The sequence below is a fragment of the Echinops telfairi genome, unplaced genomic scaffold, assembly GCF_000313985.2.
Source record: "Echinops telfairi isolate 266 unplaced genomic scaffold, ASM31398v2 ScPeMD7_18;HRSCAF=68, whole genome shotgun sequence".
Lineage (NCBI taxonomy): Eukaryota > Metazoa > Chordata > Mammalia > Afrosoricida > Tenrecidae > Echinops > Echinops telfairi.
Window position 1 is genome coordinate 1,446,619 of NW_022103915.1, and position 6,416 is coordinate 1,453,034.

At 46.9% G+C, this 6,416-nt stretch overlaps 1 pseudogene; it reads left to right on the forward strand.

The window, feature by feature from the left end:
• The first annotated feature begins 1,755 nt into the window (after positions 1-1,755).
• LOC101640548 lies at positions 1,756-4,372 on the forward strand (annotated as a pseudogene).
• The last annotated feature ends 2,044 nt before the right edge of the window (positions 4,373-6,416 follow it).

Genomic DNA, 6,416 nt, shown 5'->3' on the forward strand with positions numbered 1-6,416 from the left:
ATGGATTGTGATAAGAATTGTATGAGCCCCCAATAAAATGATAAAAAAGAGAAGATTTTTTTAAAAAGAGAAGATATTAATGTATCTTCTTCCAATCCTGATGCTAAAAAAAACAAACAATTACAGTAAAACAACAACGAGATACCACTTCACATGGACACTTTTAGCAAAATCTGGTAAAACAAAACCATGCTGGAGAGGATATGGAGAGAATGGAGCACTCTGACATGCAGGTGGGAATGCACGGTTGTACAGCCATTTGGGAAATCAGTGTGGCACTTCCCTTAAATCAGTGTGGCAGTTCCTTTAAACTTCCTTTAGACAAGTCTCTTATGCTCCAGCCATTTCTGGATGTAATGGGTGTAAACCCTAAAGAAATAAGGAAAACAACACGAACAGACATATGCACAATTCCGTTTATTGCAGCAATTTCCACAATAGCAAAAATATGGAAACAACCCAAGCCTCCGATTATAAGGGATCAACAAACGTGTATTCATATGATGGGACATGACACGTCAGTTGAAAACAACGAGAGCTCTCGTAAACACTGAAAGACATGGGCAAAGCGAGAGAACATTACGCTGAGCCAAAGTAGTCAATCTTATAAAGGTAAGTATTTAATAGCACCATTATTATAAGAAAAAACAAAGAAAAGAAATGTTTTTACACTAAAAGACGAGGCTTTGAAACTCCGGGGAGGCCAGGGAAAGGGGACAGTCAGGAAATTATAGAGGGAGGGAGGACGGGGGACCGCTTTGATAGTGGGGTTAATGGGACATTTTTACGATTTCATTTGCTGAGATGGACTGTGTACTATATACAATACGCTTGAAGACCAACATTTTAAAAAGAGAGTGAAGATTCAGAAAAGAAGGGGTGGAGGGGAATCCCCTGGCGTGGGTCAGGTGCGCGTGACGCCTCAAAGTGACTTTGAAGCGGCCTTGTGCAGCAAGATCACTACGAGTCTGCAGTCTGATGACGGCAGTGTAAAGAAAACAAAATCCTCTCGGCAGGACCAGCAGGCAGCATCCTGAGAAACGAAGAAGAAATTGAAGTTGCCAGAGATTCTGTCTTGCCTGGATCTGCAAATCCACAGTCGTGCAAGCAGCAGTCAAGATCTGACTGACACATCGCATGGGGTAAATGCTGGAGGACACCCACGGGTCGAAAAGCAGGACGTTACCTGGAGCAAGACGCGTCTGACCCGGCCTGGGGCGTTTCAGTCACGTGACTGCATGTGGAAGCCGGGCTTTGCCTAAAATAGCATCGATGCCTTTGAATGATGGTGCGGGGAAGAGTATTGAAAGTGCGTGGCCGCCCAGGGAACGGACACATCGGTCTTGGCAGGAGTCCGACCAGCGTGCGCCTTAGAGGTAAGAACAGTGAGCCCTCATCTCGCAGACTTTAGACAGCTGGTCAGGAGAGCCCAGCCTCGGAGCAGGACCTCACAATGCATGAAAGTAGAGGAGCAGCAATGAAAGACGTCCCTGGACAAGATGGATGGGCACGGCGGCTGCGACCATGGGCTCCGAGGACATAAGAACAAGCCTGAGAATGGCGCAGGCCAGCACTGTGTTCTTGTTTATACGGGGTCTCTGTGCCTCGGAACCGATTTGACGGCATGCCCAGCTCCGGGCACGTGGACGATGCTGTTGTTCAGTGCCGCCCAACTCACAGGGGCCCATGAACGACAGGACAACACACCGCCCAGTCCTGTGCCATCCTCACCGTCACAGCGACGCTGGAGCCGCCATGACCGCTACTGTGTCGGTCACCAAGGAGCGTTTCCCTCGGCGCGGGGCTGTACCAAGCGTGAGTCCTTCTCCAGAGAATGCTCTCTCCTGAAGACTTGGGAATGAGGTCTTCCTCCTTATGTCTAAGCAGCAGCATCCTGGCTGTACTCCTTCCAAAACATTCCTCTTGGCAGGTAATGATACGTACTTTCAAAATGTTTCAACACCGTAATTCAAGTAGGTAGATCCTCCTTCAGCCTCCCTTATTCATGATCCAGGTTTCATAATGATACTGACAGGATGGGAAACTACCACGGCTTGGCCCAGGTGGGCTTTGTCCTCAAAGCGCCATCGTTGCTCTTTAGCCTTGAGCACAGTCGTGACCAGCAGCTCAGACCAGCGCCATCCGTCATTTGGTATCTTAGCTGCTGCTTCGTCGTCGTCGTCGACTGTGGATCCAAGTAACCTGAAAGCCTTGGCGACGTCAATAGTTTCCCTCCACTAACCTTGATGTTACCTTTTGGCCTAGTCGTGTCGAGTCTGGTCTTCTTTGCCTTGAGTTATGTGTCTGTGATCTTCATCAGTGAGGGCTTCAAGCCCTACTGATTTGCAGCAAGCAAGGTCGTGTTATTTGCACATCACAAGTTCCTTGAGTCTTCTTCCAGTCCTGGTTCCTCCTCCTTCTTCATGTGGGCCAGCATCTCAGGTTATTTGCTCAACATACAGACTGAATAATTACAGTGAAAGAGTACAGTCCTGCCTGACACACACCTTTCTTGATTTTCAACCACTCAGCATCCCCTTGTTCTGTACAAACAACTGCTTCTTGGTTCGTGCACAGGTTCTGCCTGAGCACCATGAAATGTTCTGGAAATCCCATTCTTAGCAAGGGTACCACTAGTTTGTTACGATCCAGCACAGTCATATGCCTTGGCACTAAAACACCAGCAAACATCTTTCTGGTAGTCACCGCTTTCAGCTGAGCTCCATCTGACATTAGCAATGGTCTCCCTGTTTTCATGAACTCTCTGGATTGGGCAGCTCCCTGGCGATATATTACTGCAACCGTTTTTTTAATGATCTTCAGTCAACTTTTATTTGCATATACTCTTGTTCAATAATCCCAGCGTCCTGTTGGGTCCCTTTTCGTTGGAATGAACACAAATAGTCGGTGTCTTCAAGTCTACTTTGCCCCAAACTCGCTGTCAGGTCAGTTTCCCTTCAGTGGCCCTGAACTGTGACTAGAGAACTGTATCTGATGAGACCAGAAGCCTCCTCTTTCTTCCCTGGGGCCGCTGGGGAGTCCACACTGTGGACGTGGTGGTGAGCAGCCCAACGTGGAACCTCGACTCGTGGAATCCTTCCAGATTGCAATTCGAGCTTCGAAATCTTGTTTTCGGTTCTTTCATCTTGAGTAGCACGGATGTGGTCTTCCTTCTTTTTGGTTTTCCCACTCTAGGTATTTGCACTTTTTTTTTTTTTTTTAACAAATAGCCCAGGCCCATAGGGTTCGATGGGTGAATTTTATTAAACATTTAGGAATTTGCACATTTTAATATCAGACTTTGTCTCCTTTGAAAATGTGTGCCCAGCTCTCTTTCCTCATGTCCTCAATTTCACTACTCCAAAGCAAATTTTGTCTCTTCTTCTGACCTTGACCTTGACCTTTTCTTTTTAAAATTATTTTATTGGGGGCTCGTACAATTCTTATCACGATCTTTTCTTTCTTTCCTAGCTTTCTAATGACTTTTTGCTTTGTTCGTGTATCCAGAAGTCATTCGGTTTTTACTCATTAGTGTTCTCTGGTTTACATATGTTCTTGAAGTGGTCTCTAAGGAGCTTTGGTAGGGTAATGCTTATGCATTGGGCTGCTAACTTCAGGGTCAGCAGTTCAAAACCACCAGCTTCTCTAAAGGAGAACACCTGTCCTTCTCCTCCCACAAAGAATCACAGTCTCCTCCTCCTCCTCTTTCCCTGGCCGCCTTCCTCTTCTGCCCAACCTCAGCCTTCGCTATGGCAACCCGCAGCCCAGCGCTGTGATCAGTGATGAGGAGCCAGGCTGACCTAGATCTATTTTGTATCCCAAATCATTATGTGGAGGTTTGGAAAAGGTCTGCAGTCCTCATGGGCTCATTATAGACAGGACTGAATGGCTTTCTCGGGATGTGATGAAGAAGGAGCTGAGAGGCCACCACATCGTGGCCCTCTGCGCGCTCAAGGGGGGCTAGAAATTCTGAACAAAAGCAGTGATAGATCCTTGCCTATGACTGCGAATTTTATCAGACTGGAGAGCCGCTGCAATGACCACTCAGCGGGGGACATAAACGTAATTGGTGGCGATGACATCTCGACTTTGACCAGAAAGAACGCTCTGGTTGTTGCGGAGACCATCGGCACTGGCAAACCTGCAAACCCGGCTTTCCCTGGCCAAGCAGCACAACCCAAAGGTGGGCAAGGTTGCCAGCTTGCCTGTGAAAAGGACTCCTCCAAGCGATGGCTATAGACCAGACTTCGTTGGCTTTGAAATTCCAGACAAGTTCGTGGTGAGATATGCCCGGGACTACAATGAATACTTCAGGGATAGGAAGCACACCCGCGTCATCAGTGAAGCTGGAAAAGCAAAATACAAAGCCTAAACAGAGGGCAGCCCCACCCCCACGCCCCGCGTGCAAATGATCACCATTTCCAGTTCCATTACTACCTGCCTCCTGAGTAGCGCTCCCTGCATGCCCCTTCTCAGAGCGTGCTTGGGCCTGACCCTCAGAAAACCCTTTAGTTGCACTAGGAGCCGGTAGGCTTCTCTTTGGGGTTGGCTTAGTGTGTGACTTGGGAGGGTCTCTGAAACCGTGTCCCTAAGGGAAGAAGCGAATAAAATTGTCCCCGTCAGAAACATTGAAGAGAGAAGATATATTAGTTTTTTAATTGGTATTTTATTTTTTAAATTAAAAACAGCCCAGAGGTGATTGCCTCATGGTCCTCAGACCTTTGCGTGATTGGGGGAGGTCAGAGGCAGCTGGCTTGTGCATCCGCGACAGACCCTGAGCCGCTGGGTGGTGGCCCAGCCGTTTACCAGTGTATCACTGGGCGTAACTGAGGTGTCCACTTGGTCAGATTGCTTCCAGTGAGCCTTTGTCAACAGCTGTTTTAAATATAGATAAATACATCGAAGAAGAAAGAAAAAATAGACTCAGTCTCAGAAACCCGCAGGGCCAGTTCTTCCTTGTCCCGTGGGGTCACTGTGAGTTGGCAGTGAGTTTGGGGGGGCTTAGGAAGTGATCTCTAGATTCAACTGGGATAGACTCAACGTTGTGTTTTGGCTCCTGTGGAATTGTTTTCATTTTCTTCAGCTCCAGCGTGAAATTGCGCTGAACAATCCATGGTCTTTTCCACATTGGGTCCCTCACCTCGTTTTGGATGGTGATTCTGAGATTCCCTGTCATCTCTTCTCATAAAGAGGTAAACCGTTTGGTTCTTGTGTTATACTGGGTTCTTTGGGGAAGCAAATCCAGTTGTGTGTATATTAAGGTGGCCAAACGCCCCGCTTTTGGCGGGACAGTCCCGATTTTGGGAAAGAATGCACGACAAGCTAGGGTATACGGTTTTCAGCTGCCATGTGGGTATTTTGCCAGGATATGAGTTTTATCAATGGTGTCCCGCTTTACCAATGTTAAAATCTGGTCATCTTAGTGTACACACACACACACACACATATACACACATGTGAGGGGTTACCCCCAAACCTGATGCTCATTTGTTATTTTGAAGTCAGGGAGATAGTGCATTTGGAGTTTGTTCCACCAGCTCAGACTGTTAATTAAGTTTTCTATTTAGAGCAGTGGTTCTCAAACCTCCTAATGTTGTGACCCTTTATGCTGTGGTGACCCCCAACCATAAAATTATTTTTGTTGCTACTTCATAACTGTCATTTTGCTACTGTTATGAATCAGGCAACCCCTGTGAAAGGGTCGTTTGAACCCCAAAGGGGTTGTGACCCACAGGTTGAGAACCACTGATTTAGAGATTCTGAAAAGATTGAATAACAGTGTGTGACCAAAAAAGGCCTGATTTGTGGCAGACGGGAGACTAGTTTTGCCACGATGACAATGCACCTGCTCACACAGCCACCTCAGTGCTCCAGTTTGGGGCAAAAAACAAACAGGCCTCTCTTGCCCCACGCGCCTGACCTCCCTCTGTGCGACTTCATTTTGCTTCCACAAATGAAGAGGGACATGAAAGGACAGTGATCTGATGACACAGAAGAGGTGAAGGAAAAAAACAAGGGGGCTGCTGTCAGCCATCCAAACAGATGTTTGAAAAATGTTCCCAAGAATGGAATCGCAGATTTGACAAATGTAATCTATGTAATGGAGAGTCCTTTAAAGTTGATAAGGTTGTTTTGTTAAAAAATTTTAATACATAGCTTTGGAAGAAAATTCTGTTTGGGGGAAGTACCCGTGTGTGTGTGTGTGTGTGTGTGTGTGTGTGTGTGTGTGTGTGCAGAAAGAGAGAGAAATTTTTATCAAGAAAATAGCTGACACAGGTGTAGAAGCTGGCTACTAGTCTGAGTGCCAAGCAGATGCCAAATCTATGGGTCAGATGTTAAACCCAACCCTTCTCCTGACGCAGGTAGCTGCAGGAAGACTACAGGTTGGTGACTGAGGATGCAGACAAACTCAGACT